General features: G+C 50.8%; 1 protein-coding gene across 1 annotated transcript in view; it reads left to right on the top strand.

The window, feature by feature from the left end:
* Positions 1-3,010: 3,010 nt before the first annotated feature.
* PSMG4 (proteasome assembly chaperone 4) overlaps positions 3,011-22,369 on the top strand; it is a 56,091-nt gene continuing 36,732 nt past the window's right edge. The window contains exon 1 of the mRNA XM_074348023.1: positions 3,011-3,253. The gene's annotated coding sequence lies outside the window, so the exon portion shown is untranslated. The remainder of the gene's footprint in view (positions 3,254-22,369) is intronic.

Consider the following 22,369-nt stretch of genomic DNA (forward strand, 5'->3'; position numbering starts at 1 on the left):
GATGGAGTTTGGATGTGCGGGCTGAGACAGTCACAGAGCTGCACCTGGAGCCCAAGAGAAGCTCTGAACACTGAGGCCCAGGTGCACTGCCCAGGTCGCGGTGCTCCATGCATGTTGTCACATGACGACGCAAGGACAGTGACGTGTCCTGCCTCCGTGGGAGGACAGCAGAAACACTGAGTCTGATTCTTCTCCAGACTCTGCCCCTTGCACTCTTCCCTTGGCTAATTTTAGGCTGTATCTTTTCCCTGTGAAAAACAAAACTGTAACCGTGAGTGTAACAGCTTTCATTGGGTAAGTTCTGCGAGTCCTCCTCGTGACTTAGCAAACCTAAGGGTGACCTTTGACCCTGCAGTTGGCATCAGAAGTGGCACTGACTCATGCAAGCACATGGTTCCAGAAGAGGAAAAGCGGCAGGGTGGGGGGTGACGACCCTTTCATTCCAGGGTGACCACAGAGTCACCTGAGGTGCAGAACCAGAGCTGTGCTGCGGCTGGTTGTTGGAGGTAAAGTTACCAAAGGAATTTTGAAAAGATGGCTCCAGCTCCTGAGGAGATGACTCACTGGGTGAATAAGAAAACTCAGGGCCACAAGCAACAAGCGAACCTCCGCGCCTTGGTGGTGGTTGTCTACAGTCACCACAGGAAAGGGCGAGTTGGGACGGGTCTCCAGGCTGAGCCGCGCGCGGGTCCAGGCGGTGCTGCGCTAACGCAGGGCTGCCCCCAAAGGAGAGAGTTAAGCCGAAGCCACGGGCGGCTAAGGTTCGCCAGACGGTGGGGGAAAGGCGGGGAGTCAGGAGCCCCACCCCAGCAGGGTCGCGCCTCTGAGCGGTTACTTCTGGGTGAGTAAAGCGGACACTGCCGGAGTCAGAGTAAGCGTCTTACGGCAGCACGCTCACAAGGCGGCTGGCCCCCGGCAGCCTCTGCTCGTCCCCCCACATGCAAGGGCCTTCAGTCTGCTTTATTCCCCCTGGTCTGGAGGAGCTTTAAAGGCTGGAAGGCAAAGATGACAGTGGGAAACCTGACCCGGAACCGCCTGAGGCGATGGCCCCCAGCCTAACCAAGGGCCCAGGGCACGAGCAGGTGAGTGGCCCGGGCCCACGGCCGGAGGAGGCCTTCCTGGGACCGCTTGGCATGGGCCCCTGTGCCAGGATGCCAAAGCTTGTGGGGGAGTCCCAGCGGGCTGCAGTTAGATCCGGAGGGTGTGGGGATGAAACAGCAGGGGGCTTCAAGTGAAAGCTTGGGTGAAAAGTGAAAGGTTCGAACAGACTCGGTGAGGTGGTCGTGTCTCCTTTACCCGAGTGTGTCTGGGGACGGACACTGTGTCTGACTGGGGAGGGCTTCCCCTACCTCGTATTGCAGGACGGAGGGCAGGTAGGGCCACCCGCCAGCCTTATTTGGCTGAGTGCGCAGCCACGTGGGCGTCACCCAGAACACCTGAGCCACACAGGCGCTGAGTGGCGGGGGAGACAGACGGGCAGGTGATCTGTACGGTGACGCTGCGGGGGGGGGGGGGACCGGGCTTGTGGCCAAAGCCTGTGGGTGCTACCCAGCAGTGACCCCTGGCATTTCCACTGGAAAATTCCAGAAATTTTCCATTTGAAAGACAAGTACTGCTCGCCTGCTCTGGGACATTGCTTGAAACTGCCCCTGTGACTGAAGGACATAAAATAGTCTTGAAACCTGAAACACCCCTACTGTTCTGGGGGATGTCAGAGAAATGCTCTAAGAGGGAGGGGTGCTCTAATGGGGAGAAGGGCTCCGTAATGAAACGGAAATGGCTCAGACGTGGAAGGGTGCTGTCGGGGTACGGGAGGAGCGGGCAGCCTCTCTGCCCCCAGGACTGACTTCAGAACCACCTGAGGGGCTGCTGCGCCCTACAGCCACCTGGGGTTTGCCCCATAAACAGCTCTCTGTGGGCCAGCAAAGCGCTGCTCGGCTCATGGATGGCGGTTCCGGAGTGCACAGGTAGCGCCCCGTTGGGACAGCGGCCACTCTAAATGACGAGGGTAAAAGCAATCAGCTCAGTGGCTTGGAATGCAAGCCGTTTGCCTCTATGTTTGAGTTTTAATGACTCATGGGTTGTGGCCAGTGGCCTGGCCGTAAGGTCAAGGGGACAGGCAGTGGGAAACTGGCCTATTAAAGGGACTCCCACCTGGGGCACTGCCCTCCGGAAATCACTGGGGGATTTGAGGGGTCCCTTCAAGTAGGACACATCACTGCCCGTGAGAGGAACCCCTTCTGGGATCGGGGAGAGGGTGGAATTGGCAAAAGGCTATCCTGGTGCACTGGCTTGAGGTGGCCTCCTGGGTGCATGGAATTCAGGGACATGTGGGCTCTGCAGCAACACAGAGATGGGCTGAACCTAGACACATTCCTCTTGCCCCCTGGGAGGCACAACACGCCAGCTGTACAGTGTGCCTAGGGAAGGACAGGAGCTGTGGGCCCGGGCCAGGGTCTCCGGGGGGAGGCACCGCACATGCTGTCGGGTGGGGCCAGGGCTGCGGCCGCCCTGATGGCAGCAGACACCTGGGCTGGGTGTGCGTGCCCGGTGGAGGGGGCAATTGTATGAAACACTGTAAAAGGACTGGAATAGAAGGACTGGACCACCTCGGACCACCCAGTCCCATTTCTTCAGGTCAAGGGCAACGCTTTCATCCTGAGAAATGGTTTGATGGGTAATTGGAACAGGCAGTGACGAAGGCACGAGGGGCTGGCGTACACGCCTTCCTGAGTGTTGCCCACCTGGGACATGAAGGGGCGGCGGGGTGTCCCCTGGGCAGACTCGCCCGCTTTCCTGTGGCATCTGGGGCGCGTGTGGTGGGGGAGTGACGCTGCACTTCTTCCCCGTGTCACCTCAGCCCTCTTTTCCCTGACCCGCCGAGGCTGGCCCGGGCCCAGGCAGCACCCACGGCTCCGGGAGCAGAGGTGGTGCCTGAGCAAGAAACTGTCACGGCAGCTTTTAGTCCTTACGTCAGACTTGCTAAGGGCCCGACGGAGCTGGCCGTGCCTCGATCCTGTGTGACAACACAAGGTCAGCGGTGAGCGCAGCTGGGTTGCCTAGCGGTCAGGAAAGCTCGCTGGTTCTGGACCCCGCGACCCTGCCCGGCGTGCAAGGAAGGGGACCGAGGGGGGTGCGCGTGCTGGCCCAGCGCTGCTGCCGAGCCCGAGGACACGGAGCCCGGGGGGCGGCAGAGAGGCCAAGCCCAGAGTCCTTTCCAAACAACGGAGGAAAGGCTGGTAAAAGTAAACCGGTAAGTGCGGGGAGAGAGGGGCGGGTAAGGAAGAGGTTTCCGCGGCGAGGGAAATGCAGTGCTTTCACTGGTGTCTCGAGGGAGGCTCAGAGCAAGAGGTGGCCCTGTCCCTCGGCCAGGTCCCCTCGGCCCCGGTCCGCCGGCTGCCTGAGAGGGTGGGGCTGTCTGCTGCCAAAACCACTCTTGCTTTTGGAACCTGAATGGGCCGAACGGGCGCCTACAGGGCTGAGTGGCATCACTCGGGGAGACGTCGTGGGTACGATGACGGCCAGTGACTCAGCGGGGCTCGGGTCCTCATCATCTTTGACTCTCACTTGCCAGGTTGCTGTGCTGTGACGGGGTGTGACACCGGCCTTGCCGGTGAGACTCAGCCACCTTATGTAAACAGGTCTGATGATACTGCTGATTTGACAATCAGATACAGTGAGCGGCGGGGTTAAAGCTTCCTCGGGATGTGACAGGATGACTGTCTGGGGAAGGACTGGATTTAGCCAGCCGTCAGCTGTTTCTATGCTCAATCGTTCTGTACAAGTTTATCATAAGGTACGAATAGGAGCTGATCCAGAGGGGAAAAGAGTAATCAACTTAGTGCAGTAAGACGGGTGTAGTGCTTTACAGGTGCCTGGAGGAGCTGCTGCCTGTTGGTCTGTCTGGTAAACGCTACACTGAGTATAGATGCCCAGACAGAGGTGGTGGTTTTGCTGTAAGAGAGCCTTGACCAAGGGCCGGGGGTGGCCTGTGTAACGAAGGACTATTCTAACCCAAAGAGAGGACTGCCCTTTGGCCTCAGCTACGGGGAGGTGATTTCCAGGCCCCTGGAATGTCCTGCCTGATACGAGTGTCTGTTTGTCTGGCGGCTTTGGCCAACGGGAGTCTGTCCTAGTGACTTGTGGTGGGGTTTCTGGGCCACATGGCGTCGGTTCAGATCTCCCAGGAGCTAGAGACCAAGGGTCTCAGCCTTCGGTCCGGACCTCCAGGAAGAGCTGGAGACTGGAGACTGGCCACATGGGCGGTGTGTGTCAGGCCGCAGAGAGGGCCCTGAACACACAGGCTCAGGGGAACGTGCTCGCGGGCGGTGCGCTGTGTGGATTGTCACACGTGGATGCCAGGGGTTAACACATCCTGGACCCCCTGGGAAGAGGGCCACGGGGTCCTCTGTTGGCCCCTCCTGGACGCCTCCCTGTGCTTCTCCTCCCTTGACCGATTTTAATCCATGTCTTTTCCCTGTAATAAACCATAGCCATGAGTCTGACGGCTTTCAGCGGGTTCCGTGAGTCCTTCTGGCTAGTTATTGACACTGAGGGGGTTCTGGGGAGCCCCTCAAGCTTGCGCTTGTCGGAAGTGAGGGCACCGTGTGTGGACACTGCGTCCTCCAAAACTTCACAGTTGGCCCTCATGTGAGGCGAGTCTTCTGTGCTGAGCGCTGAAGCCTCCAGGCTCCTCCTCGGCTGTCCGGGTGCCGGCGGCCGGGCGCAGGGAGCAGGACGTTGTGAGGGTGTTCTGAGGACTATGGGCATCTCAGGGATGGAGCCCTGACAAGAGTGATTATTTCTGCCATCCTTTGCTGTGTAACAAACCGCCCCCGAATCTGGTGGATTAAGACAAAATACTTACTTCTTGTCAGGGGCCAGGCCCCCTGGGGCTCCGTGTCCTCGGGCAGCTTCACTAGGACTGGTGGTTGGCAGGCTCGTGGGTCCAGTGAGGGGCTCGCCGTTGTGGCTGGCAGTTGGCTTGGTGTCAGCTGGGCCAGCAGCCATGTGTCCATCCCCCATCATGTTAATCATGCTCCTTCGTGTGGTGGCAAAAGGTCCCCAGCGGCAGGAGGGGCCAAGTCCCACCTCACCAGTGGTCCTCCAGCCTGTGGCCTCACACTTGCTGATGTCCCGCTGGCGACAGCAAATCACGGAGCCAAACCCAGACTCACGAAGTAGAGAACTAGCCCCCATCTCCCAACTGACAGAGGAACAAAGCCACATGTGGAGGAGGGGGTGTGAGGGCTCCCGAGACAGAACCCTGAGAGCCTGAGGTCTGGAGGACGGGCCGTGGGTGGAAACTAGCAGGGTTTCCATCCCACGATCTCGAAGGGGTTCTTCTCCGGGAAACCTCAGGGTTTGCTCCTAAGTCATTCAGCCTATTGGATGAGGGTCGTCTACATTATGAGGGATAATCTGTGTGATGTGAAGCCAACTGATTACAAATGTGAGCCATGTTGACAGAATACCTTTGCAGCAACCTTTAGACTGTTTTCTGACCCAAAAGCTGAGCTCATAGCTTAGCCAAGTTGACATAAAATTTCACCATCAGAGCAAATATTCAGCTGTTACTCAACCTATACACTGTTATTGATGGTTCCCAAGCAAACAACCGGACAGATCACCCGTGATTCACCCAAAGAATCCTGCAGTCAAAAAGCCCCACCCATGGGCTCAGAGATTCCAACTTGCTTCTTGGTGTCTCTTTCTTAAAAGTGAGCAGACAACCAAAGATTACCAGATACCTGAGGAAATCCTCTACTGTGAAAGGCAGAGGCTCAAACAAGCAAACAAATGTTAAAAAAAAAAATGAGAGTGAGAGAGAAACATGAAAGAAGAAAACATCTCTAAAAATTCTCGTGACTCTCCTCAGATGAGGGATGACGGGCATCTATAAAATAGAACAGTGCTAAAAAAAGAAAATGTAAAGACTTAAGAAAAAGTTCTTGGCAGTTGAACAGTGTAAGAGCAGAAACGAAAACTTAATGGAGACACTGGAAGAGAAGGTCCAGGAAATCTAGAAAGTACAGTCAGAAGAGAGGGAAATGGAAAATAGAGCATCGATCAGAAAACGGGAAGACTCACCTGGGGGTCCAACATCAGACAAATAAGAACTCCGCAGCGAAGGAACTGGAAAAAAGGGAAAACTGGGGAGAAACGTGATTGCAGAAATATATCAAGAAAATGACAGAAGATGTGAGTTTCCAAATAGAATTCTGGGTGATGGGGTCATCACTACCTCACCTCCAATCCAAATGCGTGGTTTAAGTACTGAAAGATAATTGTCTTCAGCTGGTTCCTCGGGAGCCAGACTCAGAGTTCTGCACAAGGAACCTTTGGGCAGTGAAGGCAGCAGCCCTGAGAGGAGGAGGAGGTGGGCAGGGGCAGTGAGGAGTTGAATTGGGCCCCCAGGGAAGGTCTCAGAAATCCCAAGGGTGCTCCAGAGCTCAGATGGCCCCCCAGAGATGTCCTAAATTGAGGTAAGGGGGTAAAGCTCTGTACTGCCCCCCGCTGACCAGCCCTTGCAATTGCGGTGTCCCTGAGGAAGGGACCATGACTCTGGCTGCGGCAGCTCTCTCTAACTGAAGGTGGCGCTACAGAGGGACTCAGCTGAGGGCCATCAGGGACCCAAACTCCAGCAGTCAGGAGATGCGACCCTCACAGTCTGGAAGGGGACACAGGAACACCTCTGATTACGCTGCGTCACTGCCATGGTGGTCTTCCCCCGGGGAGAGTGTGCTGTGGGCACCAGTACCAGGCAGCCAGCTTGGTGAGGGGTGGGTGGGAGGGGCCGCCCTGGCTGGGTGCTAGGCAGGGGCAGGCCCCGGTTGTGCAGCTCGGCCTGGGATGGGAGTGTGAAGTCTTTCCAATTCTGGAGCAGCATTAAAGGCCATTGTCACTGTACAGGTCAGACATACGGATTTAATCAGTGATGGTGCTGCCACAGTACCAGTGATGTGTCTGACCTCCACGCCCGCCTCCCGTCTGGTCTGAACTCAGCAGAGCACACGGGAGAGCTACTTCGAAGGCCCTTCAGCCCCTACTGTGCAGCTGTGCTTAGTCAAAGAGGATCTAAAACATTACATTTAAAAAGCTCCAGTGGGGAGGGTGCAGCGCAGTGGTAGAGTGCCTGCTTAGTCTGCAGGAGGTCCTGTGTTCGATCCCCATACCTCCATCAAAAAAATAAATAAACCTACTTACCTTCCCCCCAAAGAAACCAAAAAGCAAAAAAACCTCATATCTACCAAAGTGATAAATAAGAAGTATATGCATTTTTTAATTATTTTCAATTTACAAAAGATTTATCATCTTTTGTACTCATTTGGACTTTCTTATTAAGTGTTAAATGTCATTCCAGTTATGAAAATTGAATTCACTTCACATTTCTTACCTAGACTATTTCTATAGCAGATCTGCCTCTCAGTTATTCAATGGTGCCCAGTGAGTAGGCGTAGAAGTGCTTGTGAGGTGCATAGAAAGAGGGGGACATCCACACTGAGCTCCCCCTGTGTCCTACAGCCAGGCTCGCGCGCGCTCACGAGGTGGATGGTATTGCCTTGTCGCACACGAGGAAACTGGGGCAGAGGGGTTAAGAAAACGGCCTGGCATCACGCAACGTCAGCAAAAAAATCAGCAGTTGCACCTCCTGCCTCCCGACAGCGTGTTTCCTGGAGTTTCACATCCTCGCGGTTTCCTAGGTAACCGCCACACAGCCTGTAGGACGGTCTGCATGAAAGGAGGTGGGGGGGGGGTCCATCCAATGTCCACTCTTTTCCTCTTTCCTGCATCAGCAATGCTGCAGCCCTTTGTCAGGGTGTTAATGTGGCGAAAACAGAAAGCCCAAAGCTGGCCGGTGGGATTACTTTTCAGTCATGACATTTCTGCTCCCTGAAGGACCAGTAAGGACCAGGTTCCCTGAGAACCTCGCCCCTCAGAGCAGCGAGCCATTTCTATTTTTATTCCCTCCCTGCCTTTGCCTTTCCCTCAGGCTTTTTGTCCTCACAGCAGGCTCCCTGTGCTGGTTCCGCAGCTGCAGTCGTGAGAACTTCTCGCTAGGAAGAGCCTGTGCCCTTGACCCTGAGACCTGTTCCCCACGGACAGCGGCTCTGCATAGCCCTGCCCTCCCCTGACCTGCAGGTCCCGGGCCGGGGACCAGGGCCTAGGTCATCCGGTGCTCAGTCTTTGTCATCGTGTCTACCCTGGGATGGTCCCTGCAGGTGGCCACTGGGACCTCAGGAATGTGCTCCCCTGTCCTGCTCCAGAGGGGCTTCTGGAGGAGAAGAAACATGTGAGGGGAGGAGGGTGGAAGCAGCCCCTCCCTCCCCGCCTTCGTGGCTTTGATCTTCCTCAGCCCAGAGCCTTTCCTCGCCTTTTCTGTGAAGCTGAGATGCACTTTGCTCTTAGGAGCCCCTCTCTGCTGACATAAATATTAATGAAATGCAAGCTCACGGGTGCTGCTGCTGAAAGTCACTTTTGTGAGCAGCATTATGTGCACGAATATCTTACGATGCGTGATTAACATCTTCTTTTGCCATTTTAAATACCCGCGCACAGCTCCAGCACGGCCCGGCTCCCGAGGGGGATGTACCCGACCAGCCACGTGCTGACCCGCAGGGATGGGGAACGTGGGCTCAGGGATGGGGTGTGGGAAGGCGTCCGCATCTGGGGGTCTGAGCTGGTGGGTGAAGGTGCCCGGCACGGTCTCTGACAGTGTCCTCCCCCAAGTCAGGCTTTTCGTTCTGGAAGGCGGTGGGCAGGGCAGGGACGGCTCAATGCCCAGGTGGCAGGGGCGGCAGCCAGTTCCAGCTGGTGTGCGATCCCCGGGCACCGCCGCTGGATATCAGGTGATCCTGTTGAATTAATGACACGTTTCCTGGGTGTGGGAACGGCGCTGCGGCTGTGGGAGAGACTATCTGTCCTCAGGAGGGGTGGACGGGAGCTTACAGGGGGCTGGGGCATGAGGTCTGCGATCTGCTTTCAAATAGTTCAGCCAAAAACATATACAGACACAAGCAAATGTCAAAGAATGTTGAGGGCAAGGTGTAGCTCAGTGGTAGAGTGTGTGCGTCTCATAGGCGAGGTCCCGGGTCCAATCCCCAACCCCTCCATCAAAAAAAAAATAAAGTGGGTAAAACATTAATAGCTGTTGAATTAGAGGAACCGATACTGGGGTTGGCCGCCGTTCTTTCAGCTTGTAGGTTTTAAGTTTTATTTTCTAAAGAAGTGTTGTTTAAGTTGGTTTTCTAAAGGGCTTAATGATTAGCTCTAGGCCTGACACACGAGGCAGATTTCCTCATAATCGGCCTCGAGCTAAACGCTAGAGTAAGCAGTGGGTTGTTAATGTTTTGCCGGCTTCCTCCCTGTTAGTGCGGAGCAGCCCCGCCAGGACAGGCTGCTGAGAAGGCTGCCTTCACATCCACCTGCTGAAAGCATGATTCATCAAGCGGGCTGCTGAGGTCTATTTTTAATCTTGTGTTTTCTTGTTCTCACATTTTCAGTGCTTAATTGTTTTTCTCATCTGAAAGAGTGTTTTTATCTGCCCAGCCGTCCTGCGGCAGGAAGTGGAAGGGAGTTCTGTCTGGAGATTAGGCCTCGAAGAGGACGGCGAGTCCTCCAGGTCCCTTTCAAGCTTCTGCTTTTATGGCCTTGAGGCAATAACTCCATCAACCAAGACGCACACAGGGCTGCCACACATCTGGCCGCCTGTGTGTAACTGGCAAGATCACTTAAAAAATAGATATTCTTTATTTTTTTCATTGAAGTGTGGTTGATTTACAGTGTTGTGTTAGATTCTGGTATACAGCATGGTGATTCAGTTATACACATATATTCTTCAGTGTCTTTTCCATTACAGGTTATTACAAGATACTGAATATAGTTCCCTGTTCTTTACAGTAGGAACTTATGGTTTATCTATTTTATATATAGGAGTTTGTATCTGCTAATCGCCAAATCCTAATTTATCCCTCCCCTCCTTTTCCTATTTGGTAACTATAAGTTTGTTGTCTATGTCTGTGAGTCTGTTTCTGTTTTGTAAATAAGTTCATTTGTGTCATTTTTTAAGATTCCACATATAAGTGATATCATATGGTACTTGCGTTTTTCTTTCAGGCTTATTTCACTTAGTTTGACGATCTTCAGGTCCATCCATGTTGCTGCAAATGGCATTACTTCATTCTTTTTCATGGCTGAGTACTATTCCATTGTATAAATATACCACAGCTTCTTTATCCACTCACCTGTCAATGGACATTTAGGTTGTTTCCATGTCTTGGCTATTGTAACAGTGCTGCTATGAACACAGGGGTGCACATATCTTTTTGAATTGGCATTTTCTCCAGATGTATGCCCAGGAGTGGGATTGCTGGATCGTATGGTAGCTCTATGTTTGGTTTTTTAAGGAATCTCCATACTGGTTTCTATAGTGGCTGCACCAAATAGGTATTCTCTATTTTGATGCTTGTGTAAATCTAGCATAAATGCCCAGCTCAGATGGGTCAGTGCCTGGAAATTACATGATGCTGTCTGTCTCCCTCCTACGCTGTGAGTTCCTTAGGGGTAGGGTCAGTGTCTGCCTTGTTAGTATGTGCACCCTCACTGCCTAGCACCATAAATGTTTGTTGAATAAACTAGTGGATAAATAAATAAATAAATGAAAAAAGTAGAATAAAGAGATGAGATATTTGAATTCTACAACTGCCAAGGATTCTGCAGATTCACAACACCATTGTTCCTGTGATTTATCATGTTTGCAGACAAAATGTAGCAGATGGATGTCCAGCGCTTCAGGGGAAACGCTTAGGTAGCGATTCAGCATTACAAGTGGGTAGAAGTCTGTGTTGTTGAACAAGGATTAGATGCTAAAATTTTTTGAAAAGAAACTAACTCTTGCATTAGAGTGGTGAGATGTGAGGTAGCCCTCTTTGTCCTGGGCACCATTTTGGTTTTAATAAAAGTAACTCATAAATGAGCATCAGCCCTGCAGGCAGGCCCACTGAGGCCATTGAATACAGAAAAGAGGTAGCGCGACGTGGAGAGTTACTTGTCTTCGTACACGTGGGATCCAGATTCAAAGAAGTCCGTGTTGATTTTACTAGAATATCGGCGAAGAGAAGAGAGGTGTGGGAGGTAGCAAAACCCCGGGCACACTGAGCCCGGTGCCGCGGCCTTGTTCCCAGCAGCTGACGGCGGGACAGCAGGAAGGCGCACAGGTCGGTGCCCGGGTGAGAACCGGGCTCTGCCTCCACGATAAACAGCATACACACACACAGAGGGCAGAGGGTCGGCCTGAGCGAGGGGCATTCGTCCCAGGTGGTCTGTGTGATGCTTGACAAATTGAACCTACTCAGGCTGAAGGTGCAAGCAGCAGCAGCCGTCTCTGAGGCCGGGGGTGCGTCTGCCAGCCCTACAGTGTCCTGCACTGTGAGCGGTAACTGTGGTGCATGCAGAGCCCAGGGAGGATGGTGCCCCCAGGACCATATGAATGATGCCTGTCCTCACTGGTAATTAAGAAATGTAAATAAAATAACAGCAAGATGCCATTTCTCATCAGGTTGACAAAATTTTTGAATTTGATGATGTCCATGGTTAGAGAATATGAGTTTTAGTACATAAACTAAAAATGGATGTTTCTTAAAATTTTCTTTAAAGTTTTCTAAATTTTCTAAAATCAACCTCAATTTCTATCTCAAGAGCCCCTACTCTGTTTGGCGGAAACAGCCCCAGCTTGGTCGCTGTGGGTCAGTCTTTGTCAGTTCAGAAGACCCTCCATCAACTCAGGGTTTCACCCTGTCCTCTTCCCACTGAGGCTGATTCTAAGGCGGAGATGGTGTAGGTGATGCCAGGGTGTGTGGGGTGGGGGTGAGGGTGGGGCCTGCACTCCCCCTTCACTGTCACATACCCACGCCCACACCTTTCAGGTGCTCACGTTCCCCTGTCGTCTCCCATGGGAAAGTTCCTGCTGACTTATCCTGCCCGGTCCCAGTGTGATAGTTAATTGTATGTGTCAGCTTGACTGGACCCTGGGTTTCTCAGTGAGTCTGTGATGGGGACTCTGGATGGGATCAGCATTTGCATCCGTAGACAGAGAAGCAGGGTGCTCTTTCCAGTGTGGTGGGCATCGCCCAGTCCGTCAGAGGCCTGAGGAGGACACAGATGGAGGAAGGGAGGAAGCTTCACTCTCTCTGCCTGACTGTTGAGCCGGGACATCAGTCTCCTCCTGCCTCGACCTCGCTCTGGACTGTCAGCCTCTGGACTGTCCAGCCTTGGGGCTGTGACTGGAACCACACGCCTGGCTGTCCAGCATCTCCTGCTTGTAGACGGCAGATCACAGACTTCCTTGCCTCCATAACTGTGTGAGCCAGTTCCTCCTGATGAATCTCTTTTTGTATATTCTGTTGGTTCTGTTTCTCTGGAGAGCCCTGACTAATCTGACTAGTACACCTGTTGTCTAAGTAATGTCTCCCTGGTTCTCCTGGCCCTCTCCCAGCTGCCTCTGCCCTTCCCAGTGAAAACACGGGGACTTTCTGAAGCTCTCTTGCGCTGTGCTGGGGCCCAGCGAGGCTCCCGGGGGCTCTCGGCACCTCTCAAGTCTGGACGTGCCTCTGCTGTTTCCACTCTCTGGCTGGTACAGCAGGCTGGTGGGAGGAAATGTGGTTGGGTTTGCCGTTCCCCAGAACCCAAGATGGAGGCTGGTATTCAGGTTTGTGGCTTGAGAAATCAAAGATGCTTTTGGCTGAAAAAAGCAGTAGATCCAAGTGACAGTGGCTTTAATATTAGGAAACTGATTCTCTTGTATAACAAAAATATTGATTGATTACTATCTCTTCTAGAGGTTTTGTGGTTTCTGGCCTTACATTTAGGTCTTTAATCCATGCTGAGTTTATTTTTGTGCGTGGTGTCAGGGAGTGCTCCGTCTCAGTCTTTCACAGGCAGCCGTCCAGCTTTCCCAGCACCACTTATTGAAGAGACTGTCTTTTCTCCATTGGATATTCTTGCCTCCTTAGTCGTAGGTGAATTGACCTTAAGCGCATGGGTTTATTTCTGGGCTGTCTATCTTGTTCTGTTGATCTCCGTGTCTTTTTGTGCCAGTGCCATACTGTTTTGATGACTGTAGCTTTGCAGTATAGTCTGAAGCCAGCGAGCCTGATTTCTCCTGTTCAGTTTTTCTCAAAATTGTTTTAACTACTTAGAGTCTTTTGTGTTTCCACGTATGTGTGGTTTTGATATGTATGGAGGTTGCAAATGGAAGATTTCAAGAGAAGAGCAAGAAAATCAAATCTTTTCCATAACCCTTTTCTCATAAAAAGAAAGAGTGGATTTTTAGCAATTCAATGACATGAAAGTGAAATTGTTCCAAAGCCGCCAAGTTAGGAAAGATTAACTGTTCTGAACATTAGTTGAAGTAAGAGAGAACTAGTTTTAGAAGCTCAGAGCTTTTGAATTCCCTTTTCATCTCATTAGATCCACAGCTGAGGGGTTTCCAGGGGGGTCTGAGGCCCTGGCTGCCTCCCTTTCTCCGTGGTTCGGGGCTCTTGGCAGATGGCAGGAACGTGGCCTCCTCTGCCTGCTCGGTGTTCTCCCCACCCTGACCTGGCAGGCTTTAGGGATGCTGTCCTGACAGCTGGGCTATAAAGGGTTACCTGCCCAAGTGACGCACAGGCACCTGGAACATCTTCAGTCCTCAGCAGTCTCTAGCCCGGCCAGGGCGGCCAGGGCGGAGGACCTGGAAGCAGGTCACACCCTGGGCATCTCCAGTGGGAAAACCCACAGGCAGGAGTTCCTGCCAGGTGGCGGAGTGCTTACACCAAGACGCAGTTTAGCAAAAAGGTGTTGATGGTGAGATAACTGAGATATTTCCCCACCCTTGAGAAATGGCCAGTTTGGCAGAGAGAAAACCAGACTTTCAGTGTAAACGTGTCTAAACCGAGGGGTGCAGGGGCTCAGCTGGTGCTCAGAGAAGACTCCCTGGGGGGAACGGGGGTGGGAGGAGGGCGGGAGCTGCAGCCGAGGCTGGGCAGTGGGTGAGGCTCTGGCCAGAGGCAGGTGGGCCGTCGGGAGGGCTGAGCCCACCTGAGCAGGTGTTAGAAATGCTGCGTCAGGGCCTCGCCCTCCCTGCTGCGGGGAACAGGAGAGTAAGAGGAGAGCTACCAGGGTCGCCTTTCATTTCTGAGAGTGACTCCCGCCGCAGCACAGAGCATAGGCTGGGGCTGCTCTTGGTCGCACAGCATCTCTCACGTGAAGGCGCTCCATATACGTCTGTTCAGTGAATGGTCCATGAAAGACAGGAAGAAAAAACTCGTTTTGAATAGGCTTAGTGGGCTGGCAGCAAAAAGTGAAGGTTATGAAACCCTTCAGGCAGGTGGGGGCATGGAAATGTGGCACAGATGTTGCAGGCTCTGCTGCCGAGGGCTCTGTTTTGTTTTTAATATGCTCATGTTGCAAGGGGCAGATTCATCCTGGGATCTCGGGAGCTAGAACTCTCACACCCCACCGACGTCACCCTTGGACCCCGCCCCCCAGGACAGTGGGGCGGCAGCATCACTGGGCGCTGGTTAGAAATGTAGGATTTAAGAACACAGGGAACCATATTCAATTTGTTGTAATAATGTATAATGGAAAAGAATCTGAAAAAATATATATATTCATGTATGACTGAATTGCTTTGCTGTACACCTGAAACTACCATTGTAAACCAATTATATTTCAATAAAAAATAAAATTAAAAGAAAAAAGAAAAAAAAAGAAATGTAGGATTTAAAAATAATTAAAAATTTTTAATTTAAAAAATTAAAAATTAAAATAAAATAAAACATTTTTAATTTAAATTAAAATTTTTTCAATAATAAAATGTAAATTAAAAAAATTTTTTAAGTGGTTAGAAGAGGTGGTAGGTATTGCTCGATGGTAGGTTGCATGCTTAGCATGCATGAGGTCCTGAATTCAATCCCCACTACCTCCATTAAAAAAGAAAGCAGTTAGAAATAAAAAGCAAACATTTAAAAAAAAAGACAGAAAGAAATGTAGGATTTAAAAATAAATAATTAAAATTTTTTCATTTTAAAAATTAAAATTATACTAAAAATTTTTTAATTTTAATTTAAAAAATTAAAAAATTTTAAGTAGTTAGGCGAGGTGGTGGGTATAGCTCAGTGACAGAGTGTGTGCACAAAGTCCTGGGTTCAATCCTCAGTACTTCCATTTAAAAAAAAAACATTAAAAAAAAAGAAAGAAAGCAATGTAGGATTCCTGGCCCCACCCTAGACGGACTGAATCAGAATCTGCATTTTATGGAGATGCCCAGTGGAGCAGGCAGTTCAGAGTTTGAGGGACCACGGAGATGCAGAAGCTCTCCCCACTGTGCTGAATCGTCCGGAGAACCTGGCGGGGGAGCCAGGGGACCTGAAGTCCCACTGTCCCCAGCTCCTCCTGCTCAAGGACAAACGTGGGGGCACAGGAACAGAAATGTAGAGTTTTCTCCCTCCCCATGCTCCAGCAATTGCTTATGGTGCAGCCTTACAGCTCGGGGGTGCCCAGAGCCCCCTCCTCGGTTCCTGTGTGGTGTCACCATCTCCTGCTCACAACCTGAGTGCATCCTGAGGAGACAGGGCGAGAGGCACTCTGTTCAGGAGGCGACCGTCCTCACCGCCTTGGGTGTAATCAACCACCACGGCTACTGGTGAGCATATCGGGCGCTGCCAAGTCCCAGGCGCTGTTCTAGGTTCTGCATTTGAACTTGACCTTTGGAGCAGTCATGACGACCGTTCCTATTTCACGGGTGCAGAAACGGAAGCCCAGAGGCATTAGGTACTTGCCCGATTCCCGGGGCTTGTAAGTGGAGTGATGCCTGCCTGCATCTGGGCCCTAGTGGCAGGGCTGCCCGAGACTCGTCAAAAACTTTGCCAAAGAGCTCTTGTCACTTACTGCTGGATGTATGAGCTAAAGGCTGGAGGAACCACTCAGGAGGAGCCAGAGACGTAGTGAGTGGTCTGAAAACGGGTGAAGAAAGCTAAGATGTGGAAAGAACCTGGTGGTTCATGCTGCTGTGGGTAGACTGTTCTCAGGAACCCAAGGGCCCCACGGAGTCCCCACGGCTGCAGGAGGACCAGGCCTGGAGTCTGGCCTGAGCCACTGGGACATGCAGAAGGACCTCCCTGAAGGATGCAACTACCGTGGGCAGTCAGCTGTGAGTGAGGAAGGCTGGACAGGACTGAAGAAGTGGGCAGAGGTGGCGGGGGAGTGGGCCAGGGCCTGAGACCTCCAGGAGAGAGGTAGCTAAAGGCTTTATCCAAGAAGTCCCAAGGGAGGGTGGCTTCACCTCAGTTGTCCAAGGGTCACTGAGGGCACAAAACGGAATGGCCGGGCCATGCCTGGGGGTGAGAGAGAGAGGAGCTGGTGCCCAGAGGACTGGGGGCTCTGTCCCAGGCCTGCTGTGGTCTGAGTGACTGAGTTTCCCAGTGGGCGGCGAGCTCAGACAGAGTCCAAGTCAGGAGGAGCAGACGGGAGGGGAGGCTGTCTGGGAGACAGCTGAGTTAGGACAAGAACCCTGGAACTTGGAAGTCCTTTGCTTCCAAGCCCTAGAATTCCTAGTTTCCTCAAGGAAGTTTCTAACCTCGTCTTATGAAACTTTTCTTGCGAAAGGGATTCCCTCGCCTGGCTGAGGAGGTGGGGTGTCAGTGGAGCCCTAGCAGCCAGGAGTGGTGCTGACCCAGCAGGGACTTGCCTTGAGGCCTGGGTGTGCGTCAGGGGGTGCCCTCTCTCGTGTAGAGGTGACCAGGCACCCAGAGGGCGGGGTGGGGTCAGCTGAGGGCCACTGATCCCTTCTCTCCTGGACTCTGGTCCTCCTCCTTCTTGTCCTGTTAGTCAGCATCTCTGGCTGTGTTCACCCTCAGCAGGCATTCCCTCCCCCCCCCCGCCCCCACCCTGGACAGACATGGCTGGACTGACATGGGATAAGGCCTCAGCTCACCCCATCTTCCTCCCGCCTCCTGGATTCAGGGGTGACTCCTGAGCTTCTGGGCCTGTAGGAAGCCATTGCAGCGTGGACTGAGGAAACACCGCCAGTTCTCAAAGATAACCACATCTTCTAAGTCTCTTTAAAATCTCCAGTTGACCTTTTGCGTAATTGAACACTGGATTCAACGCTAAAACAAAAAACACCCCACAATTCACTATATGAACAGAAGCAGGATACACGCATTGGTGCTGGATAATGAAGGGTCTGCCCACAGAGATGCTCTGGGTGAAAGCTGGGTGGATGGCAGCCTGCCCGCTTCCTGTGCCAGCACACACATCAGCCCGCTGGCTTTTTATGAGAATATCCAAGCAAAGGGGTGTGATTATGAGAAACGCCGGCTGTGGAGCCAGCCTGGGAGCCTCCCCAGGTGCTGGGGGTGCAGGGCGGGGGATGACCGTCATGGGTCAAGAATATAAGTGGACTTTTCAGCAGAAGAACAGAAAGATACAATCTGGGGTGTCTCCCTTGGAGAGAAATCTGCACCATCCTGCCTCCCTCCCCAAGACCTGTCCGGATTGCTGGGGGAGGAGGAAGGCAAAGCAAAGACAAAGGAGGCCAGACTGACGGTTACGGTGAGAAGCAGGCAGCTCTGTGAAGGAGCCAGCATGAATGCTGCAGCTGCACTTTCTGTAATAATGTAGCTTGGCTGTTTCAAGAACTGTTGTTTAAATGAGCCTGTCACCCTCCTAAGAGAACCCTGGTTTTCATCAATATGTGAGTCACAGCAGACCTTCCGGTTTGGTGGGGGGATGTAAATGTTGCTTTTCTGTGGAAATTGGCCTGATTTCAAACCAATGAGCGTAAGTCATGTCCTCTATGGTTTCCATGGCAACCTCACAGCATCTCCTGCAGCCTGGTCATGCTTAGTTGTGCTTCTACTTGCCTGCTCCCACCAGCTTGGAAACTCCTTGAAGGCTGGAGTACGTTTATTCATATTTGTCTTCTTAGCACAGTGTCGGGCACATAGCAGGTGCCCAGTAGTAGTTGTTGAAATAAACAGAAGATGAAATAGAAGCACGACGACTGAAACTACGCAACTTTGGAGATTCCTGGATTCTAGGCTCCTTGGAAGACAGTGGCGGTGGGACCGTGGCTGTGAGTCTCCCTCATCATCGTCCCCTCACCTCCCCAGCTGAAAAACAGACCAAGAAACTAACCCTGTGAACTCGCAAACTAAAAAAATCAAAATTCCCTTTTGGAACAAGCCTTACAGGAAGAAAAGCCACTGGAAGCAGAGTCCGTAATACAGAAGATGGGATTCATAGCAGCGAAGGAAAGAGAAGATCCAGGTAAAAATGAGGGAGGCAGCACTGAAGATCTCAGAAAGTTATCTAAGAAAAATAAATCACTTTCTGAAAACAACCAAAGGGGGAGCTGTAGAGCCACTTAGCTCTTAAACTGGCCTGGCCTGGCTTTTACTCCTGAAACCAGAGGAAAACCCATTTCGCTTTTTTTTTTTTTTCCCCAGTTTCACTTTAAAAAGGGCAACAGAAAAAGACAATGATCAAATCCCATACAAAATTATTAATAAAAGCAGGAAGAATTAGAAGCAGAATAATGTCTCTACAGGTGGTGAGAGTGCGCCAGAGAGACAATAATTCCAAACGGATGAAAAGTGTCACCTACAATCTCAAAATATCTAAAAAAAAGAAAAAAAAATCAAGCAAAGGAAAACAGATTTGGGAGGAAAAAAATTAAAATGAGAAAACTCTGAAATGAAATTCTTGGGAAAAGAAATATTTGTAAATAGGTGAAAGAACTGAGAAAAAAAGTAAAAATAAAGAAAAAAATCATAAATGAAGTTCAAACTAAAAGCAATACAGGAGCAAATACATAGGACAGATACTACCATAAGAGAATTAGTAGATGGAAGGGGAAAAAAACCTATATTTTAATCAAAAAGAAATGAAGAGAGGAGTTATACTTTCAGCCAAGATGGAACAACAGGGGCTGGATTTACCCTCCCGACTGAAACAACTACAGAACTGGGGGAAATGTGTGAAATAATGGTTCTCAAGATGTTGGACACCAGGCAAAGAATGACTGACTGCTGAGGAAAGGGAAATGAAGCTAGCATATGATTGTCCCAACTGACCTTCTAGGGCAGTTTCCAGACTGCAGGGCAGGCATGGAACCCAAACGGTGTTCGGTGATCCCACTGAGTTGAGGAGCGAGACATCAGAACTCTGAGGGCCCACATCAGGCAGAAGCACAGGGCAGACGCAGAAGTGGAAGGAACCTCACAGAGTGAGCTCTGGACACCTGCAGACAGGTCCTCGCGAGTCTTTGGCTGAGAACTAAGGAGCACAAGCAAGACCAGAAACTACTGCTTTACAAGAATGGGGGAAAAAGAACAACTGGAAAGCAGTTGACCAAACACGTCAAGAGCTCACACAGAGCTGGGAGTAATTTGTGTTCCTGTTGGCTAGAATGGAAACACCTCATAATGCAGGAGCATGGCCGTAATCGTGGGCTGAAATTATCCCTGGATCAAAGACTACTTTGGACTTACCTAGTAAAGCTCAGAAGCATGTTTCAAAAGGATCCATCCGATTCCGAGTAAAGTAATTGTGTGTCAGAACAAAGTCCCGCCACATTTAAAGGACTATAACAAAATCCAGCACTCAACAACATAAAACTCACAGTGTTTGTCATCCAATCAGAAGATATGAAGAAGCAGGGAAATATGGCCCATAACCATGAGGAAGACCAATTAAAGAAACAGACTTAGAAATGACAAAGATGACGAAATGAGCAGACAAGGACCATAAAGCAGCTGGTCTATTGCATGCTCCATGTATTCAAGGAAGTAGAGGAAAGCATGGACATGAAGAGGAGAGGAATGGAAACACTTTAGAAGACACAAATAGAACCTCTAGAAATTAAAAACCTATTAATTTAAATTAAATAAATTTATTTTTTATAAATTAAAAATATGAGATGAAAAATACTTGTATGAGACTAACAGCAGTTTAGACACTGCAGAGACCAGTGAATGGAAGGAACAGCAGCCAAAACTCGAAGCACAGAGAAAAAGAATGAACAAAAAATGAGCAGATTTTCACTAAACTGTGAGATGATGTCAAGAAGTCTAAAATGCATGTAATTGGAATCCCAAACAAAGTAGGGGGATAGAAAAATATTTGAAGAAATTATGGTGGAAATTTTTATGAATTCAATGGAAACTATAAGCTTGCAGATTCAGGGAGCTCAAGGGATCCTAGGTAGAATAAAACAGAGAAAACCACCCCAAGGCACATCATATTAAAACTGCTGGAAAATAGCGATCATCTTAAGGATATTGACTTAAAAGTAGCCAGACAGGAAAAGAAACCATCACATGCAGGGAAGCAAAGTTGATAATTATTGATAACATCTCGTCTTAAACAGCACAGATCAGGAGACAATGGAGTAATGTCTTTAAAGTGCTGACAGTCAACAAGTTGTCCACCTGAAGTTCTATATCCAGTGAAAATCCCTTTCAAGATGGAGGCAAAATGAAGACTTTTCCAGCCAAATAAAAGCTGAGAGATTTGTGGCCAACAGATCTGTGCTACAAGAAATGTTAAAGGAAGTTTCTCAGGCAGAAGGAAGTGTAACTCACCCAAACAGAAGAAGAGGCCTAGATTGGTAGCTATGTAGATAAATAGATTTTTCTCAGTATTTAATCTCTTAAGTAAAACTATAACTGTTTAAAGCCAATGCAATAAAAATATGTGAAAATAAACTGTGTGGCTACAAAAGCGTAGGAGGCAAGAACCACACTGTTGTGGGGATCTCACCCTACGCACAAGGCAAAAAAGGTTTATTTGAAGGTAGATGGAGGTAAATTAAAGATTGATGTTATAAATCCTAGAGCAACCACTGAAAGCACAAACACACGTCAGTCAACAGTGGAGACAAAAGTGGAATAAAACACTCATAACCCACAGGAAAAGCGAAGTGAAAAGGGCGGACCCACACCGAGGCCGCCTGCTTCCTAGGAGTGCGCTCTTCCGATGACAGAAGGCAAAGAACGTGCCCCTTAGCGGGTCAGAGTAAAGGGAGCTTTCTTAGGGGGCGCGGCCCCTAGACGCGACGCGAGCGGGAGAGCGCATGGGGAAGAGGAGTGAGTGAGGATATTCTGGGGAGAATGAAGGCATGTGCGACGGTGGAGGCGGGAGGTGGGGAAACACAGCACTGTTAGTTGGAGGAGTCTTAGAGAAAGTGAGAAGAGACAGAGAGGGAAGGGGGTTCGCAGACAGCGGCGAAGGGCCTCGGATGGAGACGCGCGCCTGAAGGCAGGGGGAGCGTCTGGAGGCTGGCTTCTCTCCGAATGGGGCCCTCACCCTCAGTGCTGCCCGAGAGCATCCCTTTTTAAATGGACCACACTCACTTTTTTTTTGGTGTTATATCACAAACATCATGCACTTTGGAGTCAGAAAACCCCAAGGTTTTTATGCAGGTCCCGCACTTAGAGCTGGAAGATTTGGGGGCAAGTTACTTAACCCCAGTTCTTTCGGGAGTGGTCAGTTCCCCAAAGGATGAGACCAAAGGGCCAGTCACGTGGTCCTTCCTCGTCCACCTCATAGGAGGGCAGTGATCCAGGCTGGTCAGCCAGCCTCCCTTTTCTCTGACCACGTGACTGATCCAGGGATGGGCCTGTGACCCCTGTCTGGCCAGTCTGGGTTCCTCTTTTCTCTGTCTCTGGGTCTCTAGGTGCAGAGTGGAAAGGACCTAAAGTTACCACCGGGGTGGGGTGGGGGAGACACTGCCACCCCAGGAAGCCAAGGTGGAACCCGGACACCATCCTGATGTGTTCAGCGGCTCCAGAGGCAACCATGATGGAGCCGGAAAGGTCTGTCCCCGGACTCCTAAATTATGAGAGTGATATTTTCCCAACCTTAACCCCTTTTGAAAGGAGGTATTGAATTGATTTTGGACACAATCAAAAGCACCTAAATGAGACAGTATCCCGGAGAGGATGAAGTGAGACCAGCGTGTAGCCAGCACCACCTCTTCAGTACATACTGGCTATCGTCACTCTCTCATCACTGCCCGTGCCTCAGCGCCGTTGAATCCTCTGTGCAAGTGGATATTAAGAACATGATTTTATCAAGGAGTTTAGAGAGGTGAAGTGACTTGTTAAAGATCCCAAAGTTAACAAATGGCAGAATTGAGATCTCTCCCCTCTGCACTGGCGTCTCTGCAGGAACATTCCTGGCACTTGGCACACGTTGGTCCCGCCCCTTTCCTGTAAACAAGACCCTCAAACCACGCCTGTCCACCCAGAGGGCTAACAGAAAGCAGAGGCTGGACAGTTGCTTCTCTAGATTTTGGCTCACTGAGCTACCGTTTGCTCTTCAGAGC

This window comes from Camelus bactrianus, chromosome 20 (genome assembly GCF_048773025.1).
Source record: "Camelus bactrianus isolate YW-2024 breed Bactrian camel chromosome 20, ASM4877302v1, whole genome shotgun sequence".
NCBI classification, from domain to species: Eukaryota; Metazoa; Chordata; class Mammalia; order Artiodactyla; family Camelidae; genus Camelus; species Camelus bactrianus.